This window comes from Pteronotus mesoamericanus, unplaced genomic scaffold, assembly GCF_021234165.1.
Source record: "Pteronotus mesoamericanus isolate MK-2021 breed Mesoamerican mustached bat unplaced genomic scaffold, CSHL_Meso_final contig_411, whole genome shotgun sequence".
Taxonomy (NCBI): domain Eukaryota; kingdom Metazoa; phylum Chordata; class Mammalia; order Chiroptera; family Mormoopidae; genus Pteronotus; species Pteronotus mesoamericanus.
The window spans coordinates 83,417-110,308 of record NW_026555154.1 but is presented as its reverse complement, the minus strand read 5'-3'; the positions used below and the strand labels follow the sequence as shown (position 1 = coordinate 110,308).

At 39.8% G+C, this 26,892-nt stretch overlaps 1 pseudogene; it reads left to right on the top strand.

Moving 5' to 3' along the window:
- The first annotated feature begins 13,044 nt into the window (after nucleotides 1-13,044).
- On the top strand, nucleotides 13,045-24,019 carry LOC129073554 (acyl-coenzyme A synthetase ACSM3, mitochondrial-like; annotated as a pseudogene).
- Nucleotides 24,020-26,892: the final 2,873 nt, after the last annotated feature.

The window sequence follows — 26,892 nt, the reverse complement described above, 5'->3', positions numbered from 1 at the left end:
GTAGTATGGACATTTTAATGTATTAATTCTTCCTATTTACAAGCATGATTTATGCTTCCATTTATTTCTAATGTGTCACTTAATGTCACTATATCCTTGTTGATTTTTTGTCTGGAATATCTATCCATTGACGGCAGTGGTGTGTTAAAGTCCCCTATTATGACAGTGCTGTTGTTGATATTTTCCTTGAAGTCCACCAAGATTTTTTTAATATATGTAAGTGCTCCAGTATGGGTGCACATAAGTTTACAAGGGTTATGTCCTCTTGTTAGATTGATCTCTTTAGTATTCTGTAGTGATCCTCTTCGTCTCTTTTCACAGCCTTTGTTTTGAAGTCTATTTTGTCAGATACAAGTATTGCTACCCCAGCTTTTTGTCTGTTTCCATTTGCATGGTATATTTTCCCCCATCCTTTTATTCTCAGCTTGTGAAAATCTTTTGTTATAAGGTGAGTCTCTGGTAGACAGCCTATATACAGGTCATGTTTTCTTACCTATTCAGCTACTCTATGTCTTTTGACTGGAGCATTTAATCTGTTTACATTGTTAAGGTTATTTTAAATAGGTATTTATTGATTGCCATTTTTTACTCTACCTATGTTTTTCTATTTCTTCTCCTTATTAAAGAAGGTCCTTTAACATTTCTGCCAGTTTGGTAGTAATGAACTCCTTTAGCTTTTCATTGTCTGGGAAGCTCTTTATTTGGCCTTCAATTCTAAATGATACCCTTGCTGGGTAGATCAATCTAGGTTGCATGTCCTTAGCTTTCATCATTTTGAATATTTTCCGCCAGTGCCTTCTGGCATGCAGTGTTTCTGTTGAGAAATCATATGAACTTCTAAGGGGAACTACCTTGTAAGTAACTGACTCTTGCTGCCTTTAAAATTCCCTTTTTGTCTTTAAACTTTGCCATGTTCATTATGATGTGTCTTGGTTTGGCTGTCTCTGTGTTCATCTTGATTTGGATTCAACATGGGATGAGCCCAAGTCTGTTGAGATAGGGCTAGCAGGTCTCCCACTTTGTGGATCACATAGTCTGTAGGGCATCCAGTGAGGGGAGAGTAGCCCCTGCTCAAAGCCAACCCCTTCAGTGTCTACCAGAGACTCTAGCACTTGCTTTCTCAGGGTCCTCACTGCTGATTCAGGATGGGTACGCTCAGCATTCCCTTTTGTAGGAGTGAACTCAACAGCTCAAAAGAATCTCCCATTGGGGCTGGAGTTGGACCAGCCTACAGCTGGGGGCTAAGCTCTCTGACTCATTCTAAGACCTCATTAGGACGTTTAGTTCTCTGTCTCATTCCTAGACAATATTCTCCAAGAATCTAACATTTTGAAAGTCCCCTTTTTGAGCTTCTCTTTCTGCTCCCATGGAAATGCACCCAACAGAGGAATCTGGGACCTGGCAGAGCAGATCTGCAGAGTTTCCCCCATTGGAAGTTATGTCTGCAAACCTGTAGAAGAGCGCCAAGCCCTCTTTCCCTTCCTAGGGTAGTGTAGGCTGAGACTGCCTTTACCTCCCTGTGAAGTATCGAAGCAACTCAACCCTCGGCAGCCTAACTTCCTGACAGAAGCCTCCCCAGGAGACACAGTCTAAGACTCTATGCTCAGTGCAGCACTCAGCTTGCTTACATACCAAGATGGTCAGGGCCTAAAAACACCTTGTGCAATCTTCTCATCTCTCCACACAGCTCATTTTAGTAGGAAAGGACCAGAAGACCCAGCATGGCTTGACATGACTGCAAAAAGTTCAGGGCAAGCAAAAAAATAATTTCCAACTCTGCCCACAGTACTCAGGAGCAGCCCACAGTGATGGGCAAGGCACTGCCAGCATACTTAAGAAGGTGGAAACAGGTCCTCTTTCCCAAGCAACTTAGTAAAGTTCTCTGTTTGGGTCTCTACCGTGTGCCTCAGAGGCCCTATCGGAGCAGCATGGTTTCTCCCATAGTCTGAGTTCATACAAGTTCTGTCCAGAAAGTATCTAGCTATGTAATATAAAAAAAATAAAGACATTTATTGAGGAAGATTAAAGAAGTGTTGTACATAGGACAGTGACATCCTAAACCCCTTCAAAGTAGGACCTCACACTTCCCATCACAATCAGCTGCCATGTCCTATTTTCCTAAACCTCATTGACTGTCTGAAATCTCTTCCCCTTCAAAGGTGATTTTAGTTTTGGGAAAAGCCGGAAGTCATAAGGTGCCAAATCGGGTGTGTAGGGGGAGTGAATCACCTGGGTGATTTCACATTTCACCAAAAACCCTGTATAAGATGTGATGCATGAGTGGACACGTTGTCATGATGAAGCTGCCAGTGCCAGCTACCCATAGCTGTCCCCTTCTGAATCATCCAAATAGTTTCTGTGGAGAGATGTTCAAGCTTAACACAAGATTTAATGCAGATTCATTGCTGTACTCGCTCAGTCATTTTTAATGCAACAGCTACTCACTCAATGGCATCTATCACCCCCACTGACTAGTATAGTGGAGTCGTCATTGTTCATGCATGCACACTCCAGTCCACTCTCCTTGGCTGCCTGGTTACATCAATGTTGCACAAACTGTTTTCATGATATTAACAATGGCCGGACTTTTTCGGGACAGACCTCACATAGTCAGCTTTTCAAGCTGGTGCTGAGATATTGGGAACTTCATGCTGAATGTGCACTCTGATTTTCACAGGTGTGGTGGAACCACACAGTTTCCTCTTCCCATCCCCATTGCTGTGGGTTAGTGATTGCTGGCCTCACAATCTTAAGGAGAAGGAGCTCTATAGCTGCAATTTCTATCTGGTCTCTCAGCTAGTACAGTGGCTGTGCACAGGATCCTTTCCCAATCACATTTCAGTTCCTCTTATCAGTCTCTATACAGTACCCACACCACACAACCAAGTCACTGTCTGGGTCTCCACATAAAACCTCCTCCCAAAACAGAATGCCCCTCAAAGTCACTGCTGGCTGCAGGTTGTAGGTTCCTCTGCAAAATCCACCAGGAAGCCTCCAGCAGTCTGAGCCCCTATCCTGAGCTCTACCAGTTGGTGCTGCAACAATGGAAGTACTGCATGCTGCAAGTATGCAACTTGAGTCTCACGGGCTCAGTGGATTCCCACAAAGTTCCCCCAAACAGACAAAATACAGTCTCCTCTTCCTGTCTTTGTTGATGTGTGTTGGGGATCCCTGCATGAAATTAAAGCCCCTGGCTCTTAGTGGGGACGGAGCTCCAGAGCTTCAGTCTTTCAGCTGTAACAGCAGCCACATGTGAGGTCTTTCCCCTTCTACTTATAAACCCCTCTCACCAGTCTCCATGAATCATCTTCTGTACTTCTTGGCTTTAAAACTTTGTATCAGTTAAGTTTAAATTGACTGTTCAGGTTGATTGTTGGAAGTGCAGCTGCAAATCTAGACTGGGGCAAGAGCAGCTGGACTCAGCTTTCACCTATTCTGCCACATTTCAGTCTCACAAAATGTATTTCTTAATTTTTGAAAGTCAGAATCTCTCCTTGATCTACAGGCTGCAGAATTGATATTGTGTTAGCAGGCATGAAAACAATATTTACTTCAATGTACATCTCCATTGAGTTCTTAAGTAATCAGGTGCCTTGTAAGTGAGCAGTAAGTAACACATAAGAGGGACCTTTTTTTGTAAACAGAGTTCTCATAAGTGAACTTAAAATATTCAGTAAACCATGTTGTAAACAGATGTGCTTTATTGTTCCATTTATACAGAACAGGCAGATTAGATTTAGCATAATTCTTTTTAAATTTTTTCTGATCTTATTTTTCAATTACAATTTACATTCAGAATTATTTTGTATTACTTTCAAGTGTACGGCATAGTGGTTAGACAATTAAATACTTTACAAAATGTTCACTCTGATATTTCAAGTACCTACCTGGCATTAAACACAGTTATTATAATATTATTGCTTGTATTTTCTTATTTTCAACTATAGTTTACTTATAATTTTGTATTAGTTCCATGTGTATGTCATAGTGGTTAGACAATGTGTAGACAAAGTGTTCCCCTCAATATTTCCAGTACCCACCTGGCACTATACATAGCTATCGCAATATTGTTGACTATGATATTCTCTATTCTGTACTTTACATCTCTGTGACTAATTTGTAACTGCCAATCTGTTCTTCCTAATCCCTTGACCTCCTTCATTTGGCCCCGTAACCCTTCTCCCTTCGCTCAACCACCAGCCCACAGTCTGTGTCAATGAGTGTATTTTGTTTGTTCATTTATTCTGTTCTATAGATTCCACATGTAAGTGAAATCATATGGTGCTTGTCTTTTTCTGTCTGACTTATTTCACTTATCATAATACCCTCTAAGCCCACCAATGCAGTTGTAAATGGTAAGATTTCATTCGTTTTTATGGCTGAATAATATCCCATTGTATCTATCACTATTTATTTTTTTTCCTTGTTCATCATGACAGTTTTTAGTTTTTAATTTTTTTCTATTTTTGTTCAACTACAGTTGTCCCCATATTCCCCCTTACCATTCTCACCTGCCACACTCAATCATTTCCTGCTGTTGTCTTTGTCCAAGAGTCCTTTATACATGTCCTTTTATAGCCCTTCCCCCCTCTTTTCCCCATTATCTTCCTCCACCCTCCCCTCTGGTTGCTGTCAGTATGTTCTTTATTTCAATCTCTCTGGTTATATTTTGCTTACCTGTTTGTTTTGTTAATTAGGTTCCACTTATAGGTGAGATCATATGGTATTTATCTTTCACTGCCTGGCTTATTTCACATCACATAATACTCTCCAGCTCTATCTACACTGTTGCACAGGGTAGGAGCTCCTTCTCTCTTTCTGCTGTGTGGTATTCCATTGTGTAAATCTACTAAGTTTTTTGACCCACTCATTTACTGGTGCACACTTAGGCTGTTCCCAGCCCTTAGCTATTGTAAACTGTGCTGTAATGAACATTGCAGTGCGTAGGTTCATTTGAATTGGTGTTTCAGGATCCTTAGGGTACAACCACAGAAGTACAACTGCCAAGTCAAAAGGCAGTGACATTTTAAGTTTTATGAACTCTTCCGTATTGTTTTATAGAATATCTGCACCTGTCTGCATTCCCACAAACGCTGTACTAGGGTTCTCTTTTCTCCACAACCTCGCCAGCACATGTTAATTGTTGATTTGTTTATGATGGTTATTCTGACAGATGTGAAGTGGTATCTCATTCTAGTTTTAATTTGCATCTCTCTAATGTCTAGTGATGCTTAGCATCCTTTCATATGTCTCTGGGTCCTCTGTTCCCCCTTGGAGAAGTGCCTGTTCTGGTCAATTGCCCACTTTTTAGTTGGATTATTTGTCTTCCTGGAGTGGAGTCCTGTGAGTTCTTTAAAAATTCTGGAGATCAAACCCTGTCTGAGATATCATTGGCAAATACACTTACCCATGTGGTTGGCTCCCTTTTCATTTTACTGATGTTTCTTTTAGCCATGCAGAAGCTTTTTAATTTGATATAGTCCCATTTGTTTATTCTTTCCTTAATGTTCCATACTCTAGGGGACATATTGGTGAAAATATTGCTATGTGGAGTATATGAAATTTTCCTGCCTATATTCTCCTCTAGCACTTTTATGGTGTTGCAACTTGTATTTAAATCTTTTATCCATTATGGGTTATTTTTATGTATGATGTAAGCTGGTGGTCAAGTTTCAATTTTTTGCATGTAGCTGTCCAGATCGCCCAACACCATTTGTTGAAGAGGCTATTTTTACTCCATTTCATGCTTCTTCCCCCTTTGTCAAATATTGAATGACCATAGAAACATGGATTTATTACTGGGCTCTCTATTCACTTCCATTGATCTGTGTGTCTGTTGTTATGCTAGTACCAGATTGTTTTGATTACAATGGCCTTGTAATATAGTTTGATATCAAGTACTGTGATGCTTCCTACTTCATTCTTCTTTCTCAAAATTGCTGCAGCTATTTGGCATCATTTATGGTTCCATATAAACTTTTGAAATGTTTGTCCTGTACCTGTGAAATATGTCACTGGTATTTTAATAGGGGTTGTATTGAATCTATAAGTTGCTTTGAGTAGTGTGGACATTTTGATGATGTTAATTCTTCCAATCCATGAACATGGTATATGCTTCCATTTATTTGTGTCTTCCTTCTTTTTTCAACGTTGTGTAGTTTTCTGAGTACAGGTCTTTTGTCTCCTTGGTTAAGTTTATTGCTAGGTACTTTATTTTCCTTGTTGATATATCAAATGGGATTTTTTTTTTCCTGATTTCTGTTTCTGATATTTCACTGTTGGTGTAAAAACATGCCTTCAATTTCTGAATCTTGACTTTATATCCCACTGTTTTCCAAATTCACTTATTAGGTCGAGTAGTTTGATGGTAGAGTCTATAGGATTTTCTATATATACTATCATGGCATCTGCAAACAATGACATTTTTACTTCCTCCTTTCAAAATGGATGCCTTTTATTTCTTTTTCCTGTGTGATCACTGTGGCTAGGAATTCCAATATTATGTTGACTAGAAGCGGTAAAAGAGGACACCCTTGTCTTGTGCCTGAGCTTAGGAGGAAAGCTTTCAGTTTTTGCCCACTGAGTCCTCCAAGATTTTCCTTATATAATTGGGTGCTCCTATGTTGGGCGCATATTGGTATTCACAACTTCCACCTCATCTTGTATGTGGTTGTGCAGGTGTTGGTTAACAAAGCAGTATTACCAGACAACCATACCTATGCCAACAAAAACCCTCTACCACATCAGCAATCTCAACCTCAATTGAACTAAGATTAATAAAAGTGAAGGGAGATTGTAGAAATTATAAGATATGAGAAAGGGAATATGAGATGACTAAATGATGGGAAAATGTTGATTGGAAAGAGGAAGAAGTGATAAGAGTAGGAATAGAGCAGAGGCAAAGAAAGAGAGACAACAAAATTTAGAATGTAAGCAAAACATGGAAGGGCAATGGGAACAAAGGAATAAGAAGAGGGGAGAGAATACTATGAGGTTGGAAGTAAAATTGAAAAGGTACTGGACAAACAGGAGCTAAATTGTAGAGAAACCACAGTAGAGTCAATATCAAAAACAGCTGAATGAATTTTAATAAAGGTGTAATGGGAATGAGAATATTGAAGAAAAGTGAAGAGTGAATATGAGATGTCTACAGTAAAGAAAGATGATTTTGAGAGGATGGGGGAAGCAAACTAATAAGGGTAAGGTGTAAAACCTAGGTTGAGAGAGGGAGTAAAAATAAAAAAAGAGAGAGAAAACAATGAAATAAAATTGCTCACTCAACTGATTAGGGGCAGGGGGAAGGCAAAATGGAGTAAGACAGGGGAAGAGTATTCTATGGGATTTAAAGCACAAAAAAGTAATGAACAAATAGGAGTTCCTTTGGAGAAGTACAGCAATAATGCTGGTATTCCACCCAACTAGCCACTCTTTATAAAAGGGGGAAAAGAAATAAGACTCTTATTAGAAGGGAAAAAGAATGTAAGCTGAATTAAGAAAGAAGAGTGCCTATGCAAGGTTAGATGGAGGAGAAATAGAGTAAGGGATAGACAGTTGGCATAGTGTGACAGAAACTAATGTTTACCACAGCTAATAAAGCTCAGGGAGATGGTAAAGCTCAGTACTAAGATTAGGGAAGGGTGCTGTGTGAAATTTGGGATAACAGTAATATGATAAGAAATATACAATCTGGAAACAGATTTCAAGATGGTGGAGGAGTAAGTGGAAGTCACAGTGATCTCCTCCCAGGAACAATCTGGAATTACAACTAAATTGTGGAGAAATCACCTGGAAAACAACTGAACAGTAGCAAGAGAGGAGCCTTAAAACCTCAGAGAGACAGAGGAATCGGCTTCAGAATAACAACTGGTAAGGAGTGCAGTAGAGGCTTGAGAAGGTGGACTGGACACCCACGGGTGGCAGCACAAGAGGTATACTGAAATGGCCAGTTGGATCCCCTTGAGAAAAGCGGGATCTAAACCATAAGCAGGGATCTGCAGCCTACAGTACCAGAGCCCAAAAAAGCACATAGATAACAGCCAGCTGTGAAAAGAAGCAGTGTACTCTCTGCCTGAGACAGGTGGCTGGAAACAAAAAGAACCATTTAAAAGGCCAGTGCAAAAATTTGTACTGGCAGCCACTTTCCCGGGGCTCTGGCAAAGGTGGGGGCAGAGTGGGCTGGAGCCAACTAAGGAGAGACTGGAGAAGGAGGTTTGGGGGAGAGAACTGAGAAAGTGGATGGCGGGGTCCGGGTGCTGACTCACCCCCCATTATGCAGCTGCCATCTTGCTCAGGGAGACCTCTCCCATGAGTGGCAGCAGCAGGATAGGACACAATAGCCACACTCGCAGGAGGCTCAACCCTGGCCAGTGTTCTCAGGCCTGGGTGCTGAGCACAGAGCAGAAGTCACAGATAGTAGATCCCTGGCAAAAGGAGATGCAGAGTGGTCTAGAGATGCTTGATGAAAGTCTGGCAACAGAGGTGTTGGGGAGCGAACTGAGGGAATAGCCTGGGGGGCAGATCCCAGTGCTGACTCCTCCCCCATAAAGCACCAGCCATATTGCTCAGGCAGACCATTCCCCCCGAGCTGCAGTAATGTGAGGGGGACACAACAGCCCCACACCGAGAAGGACTGGCCCAGCCCAGGGTTGGGCAAGCCAGGCTGCTGAAAACAGAGCAGCAGTCACACATAGTAGATCACTGGCTAAAGGGGACACAGAGTGGTCTAGAGACGCTTGAGGAAAGTCAGGTAATACAGGCATTGGGGAGAGAAATGAGGGAGTAGCCAGGGGTATCCCAGTGCTGACTCCTCCCCACTGTGGCAGCAGCCATATTGCTCAGGCAGACCATTCCCCTGAGTGGCAGCAGCATGAAAGGACACAATGGCCATGCTGGCAGGAGGGACTCTGCCCCACCCTGACTGCTGAGGGCAGAGTGACTAGATTGAAAACTGGAGGAGACAGACACAGATAGTAGATTCCTGGAAGTCTCTTAAAGACTGCCTAAGGTCAGACGGGATCAATAGCTGACATCATCAGAGGAAAATCCAGAAAGAGAAAAAAAAAAAAAAAAAAGAGGAGTCTCCTACCAGAAAAGTTCACACCACACGGTCAGGAAGTCAAGACAGATCAATTTAAAGAGCAGAAGCAAAGAAGAAGAGTCTCACAAATAATAGGAAGGAAAAGAAACAGCCCCCAATCGAAGGGAAAGGAGGAATCCCCACAGAGAGAATTAACTGAAATAGAGGCAAATAAACTATCAGATATTGAGTTCAAAACAACAGTTCTAAGGAATTTCAGTGAGCTCAGTGAGCTCAAAGTGAATTACCAAAAACTGCAGGGAAACTATGAGGAACTTATTGCAAACTATATCGGCATGAAAAAAGACATAGAAACTATCAATAAGAGGCAAGAGGAGATGAAGAATACAATTTCTGAGTTAAAGAACACAGTAGAAGGGATCAAAAGCAGGCTCGATGAAGCAGAGGATCAAAACAGTGAGCTAGAGGATAAGGTAGAAAAGGTCTCAGAAAGAGCAAGAAAATGGAAAAAGACTGAAAAAGAATGAAGTGACGTTCAGGGAAATACAGGCCAACCTGAAATGTAATAGCATCTGTATAAGAGGGAAACCAGAAAGAGAAGAGGAGCAAGGGATAGAAAACCTGTTTGAAAGAGTAATGATGGGAAACTTCCCTAATTGGAGGAGAGAAAAAGTCACATAAGTCCAGGAAGCACAGAGGATCCCATTCAAGAGGAACCCAGTGAGGCCCACTCCAAGACACATCATCATTAAAATGGCAAATATCAAAGACAAACAGAGAATCCTAAAGGTGGCAAGGGAAAAACAGGCAGTAACATACAAGGGAGCCCTGATACAGATAGCATCTGACTTCTTAACAGAAACACTACAAGCCAGAAGGGAATGGCAAGATATATTCCGAGTCATGAAAAGCAAGGGCCTGCAGCCAAGACTACTCAACCCAGCAAAGATCTCAGTTAAAATGAAAGGCAAAGTAAGGAGTTTCCCAGACAAAAGAAAGCTGAAAGATTACACCTTCACCAAACCAGCACTACAAGGTAAGCTAAAGGGACTGCTTCAAGAAGATGATGAAAAAGAGTGAGAGAGGATCACAGATACAAAGGGAAAAATTGAATAAGTAGGACATACACAGTAGGGCCCAGAGACATATGAAAGGATGCTCATAATCACCATCAGATAAATGCAAATTAAAGCCACGAGATACCACTTCACACTGGTCAGAATGGCCATCTTTAAAAAATCAACAAACAACAGGTGCTGACGAGGTTGTTGAGAAAAGGGAACCCTAGTACACTGTTGGGGGAATGAAGACTGATGCAGCCACTGTGGAAAACAGTTTGAAATTTCCTGAAAAAGCTAAGAATGGAACTGCCTTTTTACCTAGTGATTCCATCGCTTGGTTTATACACTAAGAATCCCAAAACACCAGTTCAAAACAACCTATGCACCCCAATGTTCATAGCAGCACAATTTACAATAGCCAAGTGCTGGAAACAACCTCAGTGCCCATCAGTAAATGAGTGGATCAAAAAAATATGGTACCTTTACACAATGGAATACTACGCAGCAGAAAGAAAGAAAGAGCTACTACCCTTTGTGACATCATGTATGGAACTGGATAGTATTATGCTAAGTGAAATAAGCCAGAGGGGGAAGGCCAATACTATATGATCTCACCTATAATTGGAACCTAATTAGCAAAGCAAGCAGACAAGGAAAATATGACCAGCAACATTGAAAGAAAGAAGAAACTGACAGGGACGGGAGGGAGGATGTTGGTGTGTAGCAGGGAGGGGGAGGGAAGGGGGAGGGTCAGATGAAGGAACAGGTATGAAGACCTTGGATTAAGCCAAGGTGGGGAAGGATGGGGGGTGCGGTAAGAGTGGGTGGGTGGAGCAGGGGAAAGTGGTGATGTTACCAAACAAAAGGACCCGTGGTGGGAGGTGCCCAGAGCTATTACTGAAACGACGACACCTTCGTTCCCCGGGACCCCTCGGTTGTGGGTCCTTTGCCCGCCGCCCTTGGAATTATGGCTCTGAAAGGCAGAGTTTGGTGAAAAGGAAAAGGAACTATTTATTTAAAAGTCATACAGGTTTGATTAATGGCTAAATGTCCCTCTTAAACCTCAAAATCCCTTCAAAACAACCACCAGCACACACACTGTCCTGCCTTCCCCGCTTTGCCCAGTTAGGCCAGTCAGGCCAGTCAGGGGTACCGTCCTTCAGAAGAAAAAGAAGAGAAGTCTGGGGCTTGGCTAGGCAGGCCTCTCGCGGGTCTCAGCACCATCGCCGGGCCGCCAGGATCTCCAGCTCTTAATCCATAACCAGGTGGCACCTTCTCATGGCCCACTAGCAAGAGTCCTTTCTCCCCTCTTTCTTCCCGCGTGGTCTTCACACTGTTCCCCAGAGTCTGTGTCCCTTTGTCTCTCCTGCAGGCCCCTGTCTCTCCTCTCTCTCAGTTACATTCTGTATCAAGTCTTTGAAACTTTCCTGATTAGCTTTGGTGATAAGCAAAATAACCCTCTTTGCATATGAGGAATGAAGCTATCCTGCTATTGACATGCAAAATGACTCTCAATGGCCCTGCTCAAGGCTCCCATCCCCCATGGTGGCCTGCCCTGGGGTGGGGAGAATATATTTTCTTGGACACCCCAATCTCTGGACCCCGTTACAAATACACTTTTGGGGGGGCCCTGGCTGTGCCCCATTACAGTGACGGGTAAATGGAGACAAATGTATGTGAAAAAATTTTTTTAAAAGAAATAAATTTTTTAAAGGAACAAACAAACAAAAACTCGTAGGCACAGAGAACAGTATGGTGTTTCCTGAGGAAAAGGGGTGGGAGTAGTAGAGTGTAAATGAACTCAAATATATGGTGACGGAAGATGGTTTTAATTTGGGTGGTGGGCACAAAATGCAATGTACAGATTATGTATCATAGACTTGCACACCGAAGTGTATATAATCTTATTAACCAATGTCACCCCAATAAATTTAATTTAAAAATACATTATAAAATAGAAACCAAAAAATAAATAATTATATAATCTGTATAAAAAGAATAAAAAGTAAAATACCAAGAGTTGTGTGTTATTTGGAATACGAGTGAAGGAAGTGAAAGAAGAAAAATTAAATTCCAATATGAAAGGGAGAATAAAATAAAGCAAACAATAAAAACAAACAAAACAAAAAAGAACTAAATAGAAAGATGAGAAGTTATTTTTTTAAAAAAATACCAGTTCTGAAGGAGAGCAAAGTTACATTTGTCTCAGCTGTTGGTGCTTGCCTTCTGACTTCTTTCTGGATCTGTCTCTGTTTTTCTTATAGCACCAGGTCTTATTGACTTATTCTTGAAAAAACAAAAAACAAAACAACAAAAACAAAGCCTCCTGATGATTTTAAACCTGCCCAACAGGTTTTGCAGATCTTCCTGGATCCTGGAGGCAGAGTGTGGCTGGGCTCCATTTTTCTCCTTCCCTGTGGTTCTGCAAGGATGGGGTTTCAGTCTGGGCTACAATAATCTCAGGTGCCCACTTTCCAGCCCACACCCTCAGAGCACTGTGTGGCCTGCACTGTCCATTCTATGCATTTGTGCCAGGCCAGTGCCGATAATCCACCTTGTTTTGCACCTCTTTGATCAGTGCTTGAGGTGCACTGATTGGAAGCAAATCAAGCCCACCACACTTCCCTCTTTGTTGGCCTGAGTGGGAGCAAAGGCACAGCGAGCCACACAGTGGCTCAGTTCCCCCTCTTGAAAAAAAGTCTTTGGGATCGACTGCCTCTCCAAGCACCTAATGCCCTACTTTGATCAATCTGTCAGGCACCCTGAATGGGAGCGAATTGCGCCCACACTCCCTCTTCACTGGCATGGCTGCTGTGCACATGAAGTCCCTGCACAGAGGCTCAGTTCCACTTTTGAAAAACGTCTGCTTAAGTGCTGCTGCTGCTCCTAGCCCATCACCTGGCTTTCCACGCAGTCCAACTCTCTGACTGGTCCAGAGTCAGAGTTATGGCCAGTCATGGCCCACCTCTTCTCCCAGCTCCATATGTCACCTGGCTCCCCAAATTCTCTGACATTGTCTCAGCCAGTGACTACCACCCCTGCTGGGGTACACCACTGGCTGTGTCACTTGCTGCCTTTTTATACCCCCTGTAACTTTACCTGCCGAGGTCTCTTCTGGCACAGGTCTGGAACTTCCCTGCTCTGGGAGGGGAGAGAGCCACTACGTTGCTCTCCTCCAATGCTCCTGCGGCAGCCACAGTCTCCAACACCAGGCCCGGGGACTTTCCCATCAGCCTACAAAATCTCCTTACCATCTGTTTTTAAGCATCCTCTGCAACCCTTGGCTTCCAAACTTCATATTAGCTGGGATTCTGTTGGCCGTTCACTCTGTTCTTCAGAAGATTGGCTATGCGTCTCAGTTGGGTGCACGAGCAAATGGTTCAGCTCCCACCCACCTAACCACCATCTTCCAAAAGCCTAATCATGTACATTTTAAAAAGTACTGGGCCCGGGCTGGTGTGGGTCAGTGGATTGAGCACCAGCCTGCAAGCAAAGGGGTTGCTGGGAAAAAATAAATAAATAGAAGGCACTGGATGATGTGGTCCATTGTACAGCTCTGGGGTCATGCTGCAAGGTTCAGTCCCTGTGTGGCTACCTTCTACTGGAGTAATCTTGGGCAAGTTATTCATAGTTTTTGTGTTTGGGGTTTTTTGGTGGGGATTAAATGAGTCAAAACATGCACCTGGCGCTCAAGTACTCAGTTAATGCTAGGTAATGATATACTTTTCAGTCAAAACCCTCTTCAGGCTGAATGTTAGGGTCTTAAAATAGAAGATAATTATCAAGCCTTTAACATCCTTTCAGTTAAGGTCAAAAGAGTCAGAGCTTTGAGATCCCATGAAAGGCAAAAACAGAATAATGAAAGGAAGACAAATAGATACATTGCCTGGAAATTTGATGAACCCATTCTGAAAAATACAGAATGTACGTGAGCTATCTACACTACCCTAACAGACAGGATGAAAGAAATCCTTCCTTGTAAACCCTTTTTCTTTTTTGTTCCCTTAGGTACACTTTCCATTCCAGGAACCACTCAGCTGATTCAGAAGGGCATCCTCGATAGACTGCAGTCTTCAAAAGCAAAGTGTATTATTACCACTGAATTTGTAGCCCCAACAGTAGATACTGTGGCATCCAAATGTGAAAACCTGCACACCAATCTAATTGTGTCTCAAAACCCCAGAGAGGGGTGGGGTGACCTCAAGAAGATGATGAAGTGAGTAACCATAATTGTTGTAGGCAGCATTTGCCAAAGAAAGGCAACAGTGAAAAGACAGTCAACCCATGAGTGATGTCATCATAAAATGAAAATAAAACAATAGACAAAAGGAACAATTGGTAACTATTTTTGTGCTAATAGTGAAAATCTCTGAGGCAGGAAGGCGCTTGGTATGTTTTTCATAGGTTGGAATTTCCATGAAGCAGACCTTAAGACAGCACTTAGTTGTATAAGAAGTTTATTAAGACCCTCTCTTGGGATCAACATCTGTGCAGGAAGGAGAAAGATGTGGGATTTGACCAAAGAAATTAATCTTCCCAAAAAGTCCCTCAGCTGACCCACAGAGACCTTTGGAGTTTGGATAGCTCCTCAAAGCTAGTTCCAGCTAAAGAGGGCCTGGTCTTGACATGCCCACACTGATTCGTAATGGGACGGGGGCAGTCCCTAGATGGAGGCCTAACTTTAGGCAAGGCAGCTTTCTTCAACCAAGGCAGTCTTTAAAAAGGATTCCGAGCACCCGTGGGCAGCTAAGTTCTTTATCCTGCAGTGGGATTTAGGAGGTGCATCACAACATCAACCGCAGATCTATTAGTGTCTCCCAGGAAAACTAATTACAATCAGTTCTTCTGTGTGGGCTATTTAATTCCCTTGCTGACAGCAACAGTTTTCTCAGGGTATAAGTAGAGGAACACTTAATATTAACGGATGCAATTACAAAACTAAATTATTCTGATGTTCAAGCCCTGCTATAGAGTACTTCCAGGGGTCTCTTAGAACTCTTCTCAGGTATTGGTTATCTCTTAGCTTTAGGTTGGCAGCAAATTCCCTGTCTAGAATGAGCATGCTTTACTTAAGGATTTCGGAGCACACTTGCAATTATAGACTTATTCCTCCTACTTTCTTCAAAATAGCTAACATGTAGTAACTTCTTACCAAAGGCCGAGTACTGTTCTAAAAGAAAATGTTAAAATCAATAGTAGCTACCATTTATATGGCTCTGGTTGTGTGCCAAAAACTGTTCTAAGCACTTGAGATATATTAACTCATTAAAATCTGACAACAACCTATGGGTCAGATACTATGATTATCCAGATGAATAAAGTAAAATGCTAGGATATGACAGAGCTGGGTTCAAACCCAGGGAGTCTGGCTTCTGAGCCCACATTCTTGTCTGCTATGTTTACTGCCTCTGGTAGTGAGAGACTGATATGTCTGCCATAGGTTTCAAAAGAAACCATATCTGTGATAGAAGTGGCAGGTACACAGCAATAGGTACTACCCATTTTTAAGGAAGATAATTATGGAATTATAGACTAAACTCTTGGTCTACTTCTGCTAGGCTTTGAAAACAGATTTTTTTTATGTTTCTCACGGCCTGTATGTTTCCGATTCTTTTATTCTCAGCCTAATACTCCCAGATAAAATCTGTATGCTTCTTAAGCCCTGGATGTGAAGTGTTTACCTACTGTCAGCTGCCCTAATGTATGACTTACATACATTAAGGAACTCAGAACTTATTCTTCAGAATTGAATGTTTTCTTTCTATTTAACTGGGGACCTTCCTTCCCTGGATGGATGCTTGGATCATCTTCAGTGTTATTGTTTACTGTATTCAGAACTATGTAGACTCTTGTAAGAAACAGAAAAAACAATCCTTTCAGGGTCAACAAACATTTTCTACAAAAGAAGTGGACAGTAAATATTAATATTTTAGACCTTTTTTCACACAGTCTCTGTCACAATGAACTCTGCTGTTGTAAATGAAAACAGCCACAGATAATATGTAAATAAATGAGCATGGCTGTGTTCCAATAAAACTTTATTTACAAAAACAGGAGGCAGGCCAGATTTGGCCCTTGGGCTGTTTTTTTTGCCAACCCCAACTCTATACCACTAGCCATGACTTCTATTAATATACTCATATTTTTTTTAAAAAAAATCACATTTTAAAGCATCCATGGTAAAGGGGCAGTTCTTCACAAATCCATGATTACAAGATCACAGAATCCTGATTCTGCTGGAAGTATGATAAAATGCTTGAGTTTTTAAAACACTTTAACTGTCTTTTATCATACAGTACAAAGCTATGAAATTGGCTGTTAAAAAATGGGCTATCGATGGCAGTTTAGTCTGATTCTAGAAAGCAGTTAAAGAAGATGGAGGAGGGATGGCATGCACCTTGGAATTCAACCTAAACCACTGGGACCTGATCAAAAACAAAATAGGTCCAACTAGACGGTTTCATGGATCTTTGTGCTAACAGTCTATGCTGCTGTGTTTAATGTGCAGTCACTGCAGTTCTTTCTTCTTAGACATACCAGTGACAACCACACCTGTGTGGGGACAAACCATGAGGAGACAATGGCCATTTTACCAGTGGAACAAGCAGATCTCTTAAAATGACTGGACACACCGACAGCAGTTTCAGTTTAGGATTATCTGTAAATGGAAGGTACCTTCACAGAACTGCATGCAGCTGGAGGTGTCAATACCTGCAAAGATGGTGATTCATTTATTAGTCTTTTAGATTTGTTTTCCCAGGTTCTGGCTGGATTTGACACCTTTGGATGTGATGTGGAATACCTCAGACACAGGCTGGGCAAACTCTACATGGATCAGTGTGTTTCCACCATGGATCCAGGGAGCCTGAGTATTTATTTGCACATTATTTGCTGCAGTTTGAGCCAACTTCCATCTTTTAGGTAAGGCAGAACACAAGAGGCCAGGATTTAGAAATGCATGAGCAGTGTCACAGACAAGGCTGCTGCATAGGGTCACTTGCGGAAATCAGACTAGGCAACATGACTTTAAATGTCTGGAAAGTCAGTAAACCTGTAAAAATATGCTAAGGCAAGGTGTGAGTGCATTTATGTTAGAATAATCAAGGTTTAAGTTGTGCTGTGCCTCCCATGGACATTTAGGGACTTATTAAAGTTGTAGTGAGACAGTTTAATTCTTGTAAATTGCAGACTCCAAGTTTCCCGCCACAGCCTTCTGTTCAGTGCCAACTGCATACCGAACGCTTGTATAGAATGATATGATCAGGTAAGAAAGATTGGTAAACAGGTACTTAATGGGGAGAGGGGAAGGAAAAAGGAAGTTATAAAATTAAATAGAAGTTCTTTCTGCCTAAAAACATAGTTTCAGACTAGTAGGTATGGGATTTAGCAATCTCTTCTCCTCCTTCTACTCTTGCTTACATTCTGTGAATGATAATTACTACATCCAGGACAGGGTCCCCAGTCAAGGCATGGAAAGGAAGGACTTAACCATGTGTATAGCTCTGAGCACCCAGTGGTTATGGTTAAGAAGGTGTTTAATCTTTTCAACCATGATTGCTCCCTGATCTGAGAAAGTATAGAAGTCACCCCTATTTGGAACCCTATCCCAGAAAATAGGGAAAACAATGAATGTATTTCACTCTGTTACTGATTCCATTTAAAAGGGGAATGGTAAATATTTTTAAGTTGATTTAATTTTGAATAGGAAATAATTCCCATGACATAAAATTCAATAGGTATATACATTGAAAGTCTTCCTCCAAACCTTTTCCTCAGTCTCAATTCTCCTTCTTCCTGAAATCTATGCATACTCAAGCCAATAGGCATATGTTCTCTCCCTCTCCTTTATAAATATAAATGGAAACATCATACGCACAGTTCTGCACCTTCATTTGTTTGCCTAACAATATGTCAAACTGTGCTGTCCAATATGGTGATGACTAGCCACATGTAAGGATTTAAAACTTAATTTTAGTTAAATTAAAAATTCAGTTCCAGACATAATTAATTATAGTACTTAATTAATACAGTACATGTTTAAAGTTGCTAAGAGAACAAATCTTAATTACAAGAAAAAATAATTTTGTAACTATGTAGGGTGACAGATATTAACTAGACTTATTTGGTGATAATTTCACAATATATACCAATATTGAGTCATTATGTTGTACACCTGAAACTAATCTAATGTTATACATCAATTATACTTCAAAATAAAATTCAGTTCCTCGGTTGCACTAGACATGGTTTAAGTGCTCAGTAGCCACACAGGGCTAGAGGATACTGTAGTGGTTAACACAGGTTATAGAAATTCTCATTGTAACAGAAAGTTCTATTGGACAGCACCATCCAGGAACTTCCTTGTTCTTTTTCACAGCTATATAATATTCCATTGTGTAAATATTCCATACCAATTTAAGCAGACAAGTAGTAAACTTTTAACCACTTGTTTAACATATTGGTTAAATATAATTAACGTATGTGGTAACTTTCCTAAGGATATCAGGGCTTTGCAACAAATCACACCCCCTATCCAATAAATGTGAGAAAAGAAAAACTGGTATTTGGGGAGTCACTTTATGATCCTAGAATGGTTTATTCTGCATTGGAAATGGGAGTTGGGAACTAAAACACACTTAATATTGAAATTTCATTAGATATAATCTCAATTTCCATTTTTTCTTCTGAATTTAATTCGTGATCTGTCTTCTGGGAAGCTACAAATTCAAAAGCTTAAAGCACTGCATGAGTGCTGGGGAACTAATTAAACCTGATGTGACTGAACAATGGAGAAACAGGACAGGTCTGGATATCTACGAAGGATACAGACAAACTGCAATGGTATAGGGACCTCATTGAAAAGACAGGGCTGGGTTCGATTTAGTCAGTTGAATAATAAACATGTACTGTATTAATTAAGTACTATAATTAACTATGTCTGGAACTGAATTTTTAATTTAACATGTCCATAAGATTGAGGGTTAGGGATGGAATGGAGTGGTTAGAACAGCTTTTAAAAAACTTGAGGAGAGGTAGTTGCAAAAAAGCTCTGTAACAGACAAACTTGTTTGAATAGCCTAACATCACATCCTGCAAGTGTGGAATGGAAATAGCCATTCACTGAGAAAAAATGCTATATAACCAATCAAGGTAAAGACATTAATATATTTTGTAGATGAAGGAATACTAGAGCTACAGAAATATTTCCCCTTATGTAATAAGGAACTTTATTAGGGCTGCCTCAAAAGTGAAAAATGCTGAGTTTCTTGTTGCTTAAAATATTGAGTTTGTTAGACAATGCCTTGACAAGCATACTCTAAGAAGGATTATTCAAAGAGGTTTTAGAAATAAAAAATTCTACAGAAAATGAATAAAATAATAACAAAAGTGATTATTATGTAGGAAAGGGAGGGGTAAGATGGAACAGATAAGGGAAAGGCTGAAAGAAATTTTTGAAAGTGTGTTTTTTTACAAGCTCCAATTTATAAACCATAAGAATGTAGTACCTTGTCAAAAATTAAAATACCAATATTAAAATTAAAATTGACAAATTTATCAAGTAAAAACAGCATAAGTATCATGCTAATATGAGTACAAATGTTTTCATAAATATGGATATTGTACTAATTATAAATGTATTGAGTGTTATAATTTTATTATTTACAATTTGTTCAGTGTCTATACTTAATGGGAGCAGAAAATTTGTTTTATTTCGAGCCTTGCTCATACTATGTTCTCATATTTGTTTAATGACTGTATGGTGAATGAATGAGTAGGTTTTATGTTACTTGTAATGGTACTCTCTTCTTTCTCCTTTACTAGGTGCTAATCTGTGGAAACTCTAAGTGAATGAAAATTAAGCCTAGCTCAATGGGAAAGCCTTCTCCTGCTTTCATTGTTAAGGTCTACACATACACTTCCAGGAGAATATTTAACAACTTGATCTGTTTACCACCCACCCTACTTCTTCCTTCCCTTACATTCTTAGTTTGGGTGATAATTTCATGGTATCTTAATTTCATGGAAAGATAGGAATGGGTTAGAAATGTTAGTTTGTTGGTCTTCATTTTTTTGTTCCAATTTTAGTATATGTGCTGGTGAAGCAAGCATTCAATATTTTTTAAGCAGTTACTTTTATTCAAAATAGTTCTAAGCATTTCATAAATATTAATTAATCCATTTAATTTCCACGCACAGAGTGGCCCTGTGTTCCTGCCACAGGCAGCTCCTCTCTTCCTGGTAGCAGGCCTGTCTTGGCTGGGCTTGGCCTTTCTCCAGGCTAGGTCTTGCCAGACCTGGGATTGAGTAGCAAGTTCCACAAGAATTTATTACAAACAGATAAAATGAAGACTTCAGGACAATATCCAAAAAATTGATAGCTTTTATCTACCTACAACTTGTATGCATTTTCACAGTTATCTATTTTGCAATGTCTTAGCTTTAAAAATTCCTAATGCTATTTGCTAATAATAACTACTTTGATGATCTTATGATTATTTAATGTTTTTCTCAGGTAAATTGTCCAAAAGCAGATGGGTTTAAAAATAAGTATTTCCCTCATAATTTAATTCTCATATTGACAGTTTTGTGCACTCTCAGTTGATTTTCACATTTTAATATTTTAATAATTCCATGTGGTTACTTTGCTTTAAAAAATTTATTTTCAGCTAATGACTTAATTTACCTATTTAACTACATTTTCACAATTTTTAAAATTGTGTCCTTTCTACAAGACTTCTTTAAAAGACACAACTTCCAAAGGGGACAAAAGAATAGATAACTTTTGTTATAGCTGTTACTTATGAAAAAAAATTTTGGATTTTTAAATACTATTTTAACATTGAAATGTGAAATAAAGAGCTGAGATATATTTTTATAGGTCACTGGGTTCCTAGATTTTTTGGATCACATATCTCTTTGGAATTTGAAGGCCACTGGAATTATGCAATGATGAAAATCTATATTTGCACCATCCAATTCAATAGCCACCTTGTCTATTAAGCACTTGAGATGTGGCTAGTGTGACTGAGGAAATTTTATTCAATTTTAATTAATTATAAGTAGTTACATTTATTCCATTTTAATTAATTTATTCCATTTAATTAAATTAATTTATTTATTCCATTTAATTAAATATAAGTAGCTACATGAAGCTAGTGGTTACCATTTTAAATAGTACAACCACAAGTACTTCTTATAAACATACAAAATTTTTGCATAGCATTTCAGAGAAACTTTGAAGGTCACTTACTATATTCACATTTTAAAAAAATCTTGTGTTCTTACTGCTACTACAATACCTAGTGTTTTTGAGGACTTATTATGTTCCGGATAGTGTTGTGAGCCCTATACCAATGCTCACTTAATCCGTACAACCTCTTTTTTGCAGAGAAGGGAACTGAGGCACAGAGAGGTATCCTAACTTGCTCAGGATTATACAACAAAATGTGATGTGAACTCAGGTTGTTATACCTCAAGGTTCATGCTACTATCTAGGTTAGTTTGTTTCTTGCTAATTTATCATTTTATGTAATGGTTTATAAAGACTTTTATAAAGATAGACTTTATCCCAGGTATAGAAGTCACCGATATTCAAACCAGTAATTACAAGCATTAATTCTAAAAATAGTTTGCCTCTGAATGAACAATTATAGCAAGAATATTTTTTAAATGCATAAAATGTTGGTAAAACAGCAGAGCAGTGATAAACAAATACAAATAAATTTTATGAAATGTCAGAATATGGATAGAATTATAAACATGCATATACAAACATACACACAAGTGCACAACTGCTCCATGTCCTGAACATTACTAATATACACATGTTTTGGTAAAGACAAAAATGAATAATTGCTCATAAAATGTTGTAAAACTGTTCAATGGTAAACAATGATCAATATGCAAAAACTTTATTCTCTCACTAGCTGGTTGTCACGGAGGTTTATTTCAAAAAATTCGTTTTCAGTCACTATTTACCCCCAGACCATGATGGCTAGCTAACATTGCCAACTTATCTTCAAGCTGAATGTATGAATCTGTGAATTCAGTAAGATCTCACCATCTTAAGTGCAGGATATTTAATCATAAAAGTCACAGGAGACTATCCTGGAGCTGTGCCCACAGGAAGTGTAATTCCATGGGAACCCTGGGCTGGTGATCTGGACTTGGTAGTGCATTGATATTTGACTTAGAGTCTTGCCTCTCTGAAAGACAGTGCTGGCAGTGTTCCAGGAGAGAACATGTAGAACCTCTATACACAGTTGAAGAGGGCTACATATGAACAATGGCCCTCTACCTTCTCCATTAAAGGTCTAAATACTCTGGGCAGGATTCTATAGAACATTTCAAGGAAGGATGAACTTTGAACAAGATTTATGAGCATAAAATTATGAAGACTTCCCTGTCTTCTGTCAATTAGAGAGCAAGGCGACCACCACATCTACTCTTGTCCCTTGGGGTCAGGTAAGTGGGTCAAAGCAATGGCAAAGAGACTATGGGAATCTTCATAGTTTTTCATCAACATAAGTATCTCTAGGCTAAAGGGTGCATGGTCTCAATGAAGTATTCCCTTGAACAGAGTATGGTAGGACCATTGTGAATACTGTTCATAGGGACCAAACTGAGGGTGGGGACTGAGAAGCCAGGCTAGATCAGCCTGGGTTGGTACACAAGAGACTGTGATTAGTGCATTGCCAATTTTCCAAAAGGAAACTTTTCTGAAGGAGGAAAATAATGAGGGAAGAAGACAAAGATGGAAATATCAGAGACAGGTAAGAAAATGGAGTTTAAGATATAGTTAAATAAGAAGGTTCAACTGTGGATCAAAATCAAAGCAGGGGTCAAAGAAGCTCTTTTGTATTTGATATAGAACAAGAAGTGTGGGAACCAACTATCTGGCTTAAGAACACAGACCCAGGATTAAACCTTGTTAAACCATCTGGCCCTCCACAGATTCCCAGTCAGAAAAAGTAAATAGAACACACTAAAACATGAAAATACATAATTCATTTGCAAGATGGTGGAGAATTGAATGGAAGTCACACTGACCTCTTTCCAGGACAAATCTGGAATTACAACTAAATTGTGGAGAAATCTCCCAGAACAAACAACTGAACAATAGCAAGAGAGAAGTCTTATAACCTTGGATAGAGAGAAGAATCAGCTTTAGCATAACATGGCTAGTAAGGAGTGCAGTGGAGACTTGAGAAGGGTGGCTGGGTTTCCATGGGCACCAGCACCAGAGAATGCCCAGTTAGATGCCCCTGAGAAGAGTGGAATCTAAACCATAAGTGGGGATCTCCAGCCTACAGCGCCAGAGCCCAAAAAAAGTACACGGATAACAGCCCGCTGTGAAAAGAGGCAGAGTTGCTCTCTGCCCGAGATGGATGGCTGGAGATACAAAGAGCTGTGTAAAGGTCCAACATAAATTTTTATTTGCAGCCACTTACCCTTGGCTCTGGTAAAAGTAGGGGCAGAGTGGGCTAGAGATGCCTGAGAAGATCCTGGGAAAAGAGGCTTTGGGGAGAGAACTGAGGGAATAGCGAGTGGGATTCTAGTGCTGACTCATCCCACATACAGAAGGAGCTATCTTGCTCAGGCAGACCACTCCCCTGAGCTGCAGCAGTGTGAGAGGAAGCAATAGCTCTGCACCATCAGGAGGTACTCTGCCCTGCCCTATAGTGCTTAAGCCTGACTGCTGAGTTCAGAGTGGCAGCCACAGATAGTAGAAGCCTGGTTAAAGGGGGCACAAAATAGACTAGAGGCACTTGAGGAGAGACAGGAGATTGAGGCTTTGGGGAGAGAAGTGAGAGAGTAGCTGGCGGGACCCTGGTGCTGACTCATCCTCGATACAGTACCAGCCATCCTGTTCAAGCTGGCCACTCTTCCTGAGCAGTGGCAGCGTGAGAAGAAACAATAGCCCTACACACAGGAGGGACTCTGCCTTGGCCCTGTGGTGCTTAAGCCTGACTGCTAAGTGCAGAGTGACTAGATTAGCAATTGAAGGGGATGGCCATAGATAGTAGATTCATGGAAGTCTTAAGAAGACTGCCTAAGGTCAGATGGCAGCAACATCTGACATCATCAGAGGCAGATCCAGAAAGAAAAAACAGCATAAATACTGGAGGCTTCCAAGATGAAATCCACTGTGGTCTTCTCCATGATTTGCAATATCTTCTTTACTATGTAACTTTTTAATGTTTATTTTGGGTCCATCTAGTTTGTGCATATTAGGTCATTAGATTTTATACTAATACTTTCTTTCATTTTGTATAATATTAATCTCTTTAAGCATTATTAATACTGACTCATTTGCTGTTGATAGTGGGATTGCAGGGAATAGTATTTTTGCAGATATGTGTGTTTGTTCCCTGGGCTTTGTGGTTCTGATCTGGCAGCACCTGGATAAAAAGACATAAGATGTGGTGGGCAGAGTGACCCACAGTCAATCAGCTACAGGGTAAAATCCAACAATGAATGGCCAAACAACGATCAAAACCCAATTACTTCCAGATAGCCAACATAAATGGCATAAAAGGCATCCAAACAGCAGCAAGTTCAGGAGACCAAGGAGACTGCACCACTGAATCTTACAGGTCTCCTACCATAGACATAAACACAACAAAGTCAGGTGGTCAAAATAGATCAATTTAAGAAGCAGAAGCAAACTAGAAGAGTCTCATACATAATAGGAAGACAAGGAAACACCCTCTAATCGAAGGGAGATGAAGATACCTCAGAAAGAGTGCTAAACGATACAGAGACAAGTCAACTAACAGATACTGAGTTCAAAACAATGGTTATAAGGAAACTCAATAAGCTCAGTGAGCTCAGAAAAAATGACCAAAACCACTGGGAATCTATGAGGAACTTCCTACTAACTATATCAGCATGAAAAAGAACAGAGAAACTATTAAAAAAAAGGCAAGAGGAAATGAAGAATACAATTTCTGAATTAAAGAACACAGTAGAAGGAATCAAAAGCAGGCTAGATGAAGCAGAGGATCAAATCAGCAAGGAGGAGTACAAGGTACAACAAAGCTCCCAGAAAGAGCAAGAAAAGAAAAACACAAAAGAGAGAAGAGATGTTTAGGGAAATCCAAGGAAACTAGAAACATAATATCCATATAATAGATATACCAGAAGGAGAAGATGAGAATGAAGGATAGAGAATCTGTTTGAAAAAGTAATGATAGAAAATGTGCCTAATTGGAGGAGAGAAAAAGTCACACAAGTCAAGGAAGCACAAATGGCCCCATTCAAGAGGAACCCAATGAGGCCCACTCCAAGACACATCATCATTAAAATGGCAAATATCAAAGACAAACAGAGAATCCTAAAGGCAGCAAGGGAAAAACAGATAGTAACATACAAGGAAGCCCCAATATGCCTAGCAGCTGACTTCTCAACAGAAACATTACAAGCCAGAAGGGAATGGCAAGATATATTCCAAGTCATAAGAAGCAAAGGCTGGCAACCAAGACTTCACTACACAACAAGGCTCTCAATTAAAATGGAAGGCAAAATAAGGAGTTTCCCAGACAAAGAAGGCTAAAAGAATACACTTTCATCAACAAGCATTGCAAGATATGCTAAAGGGACTGCTTTAAGAAAATGAAGAAAAAGACTAAGAAAGAGTAACACAAGTACACAAAGGAAAAAAATGTATAAGTACCTATAATAATAACTTTAAGTGTAAATGAATTAATACTCCAATCAAAAGGCATAGGGTAGCTGAATGGATTAGAAAACATGACCTGCAAATATGCTGTCTACAAGAGAGCCGCCTCAGGACAAAGGACCTACACAGACTGAAAGGGAAGGAAAAAAAATATTCCAAGCAAATGGACAGGAAAAAAACAAACAAACAAGGTAGCAATATAGCAGACAAAATACTTTTAAAAACAAAGGCCACGAAAAGAAACAGGATAATTCATTATACTCAAAGGAATAATCCATCCAGAAGATATAAACATTGTAAACCTATATGCACCCAGCATAGGAATACCCAAATATATAAGGGAAATCTTGGAGGATTTCAAGAACGATATTGACAGTAACACACTGATAGTAGGGGATTTTTAACACCCCACTGTTAAAAATTGATAGATCTTCCAAACAAAACATCAACAAGGATATTATGGAATTGAATGATGCATTAGATCAAATGTATTTGATATATATGTGACTTTTATCACAAAGAAACAAAATACACATTCTTTTCAAATGCACACTGAACATTTTCAAGGATAGACCACATGATAGGACACAAAACAAGCCTCAACAAATTCAAGAAAACTGAAATCATAAAGTGGTGGGGGGAAGGCAGAGACAAATGTATTTGAAAAAAATAATAAAACAAATTAAACATGACAAAACAGAAAACTGAAATCATATCGAGTGCTTTCTTGGACAACAAGGGCTTGAAACTAGAAAGCAATCACAAGGAAAAACCTCAAAAACATTTAAACTCATGGAGACTGAATAACATGCTATTAAACAGTGAATGGGTCAATAATGAGTTCAAAGAAGAAATCAAAAAGTTTCCGGAAGCAAATGAAAATGAACACAAAACAGTCCAAAACCTGTGGGACACAGCAAAGGCAGTTCTGATATGGAGTTCATATCAATACAGGCCTACCTAAAAATGATAGAAACATTTCAAATAAGTGACCTAACCTTACATCTTCAAGAACTGTAAAAACAACAATAAACAAAGCCCAGAACGAATAGAAGGGAGGAAATAATATTTCAGAGCAGAATTGAATGTCATAGAGACTAAAAGAACAATTC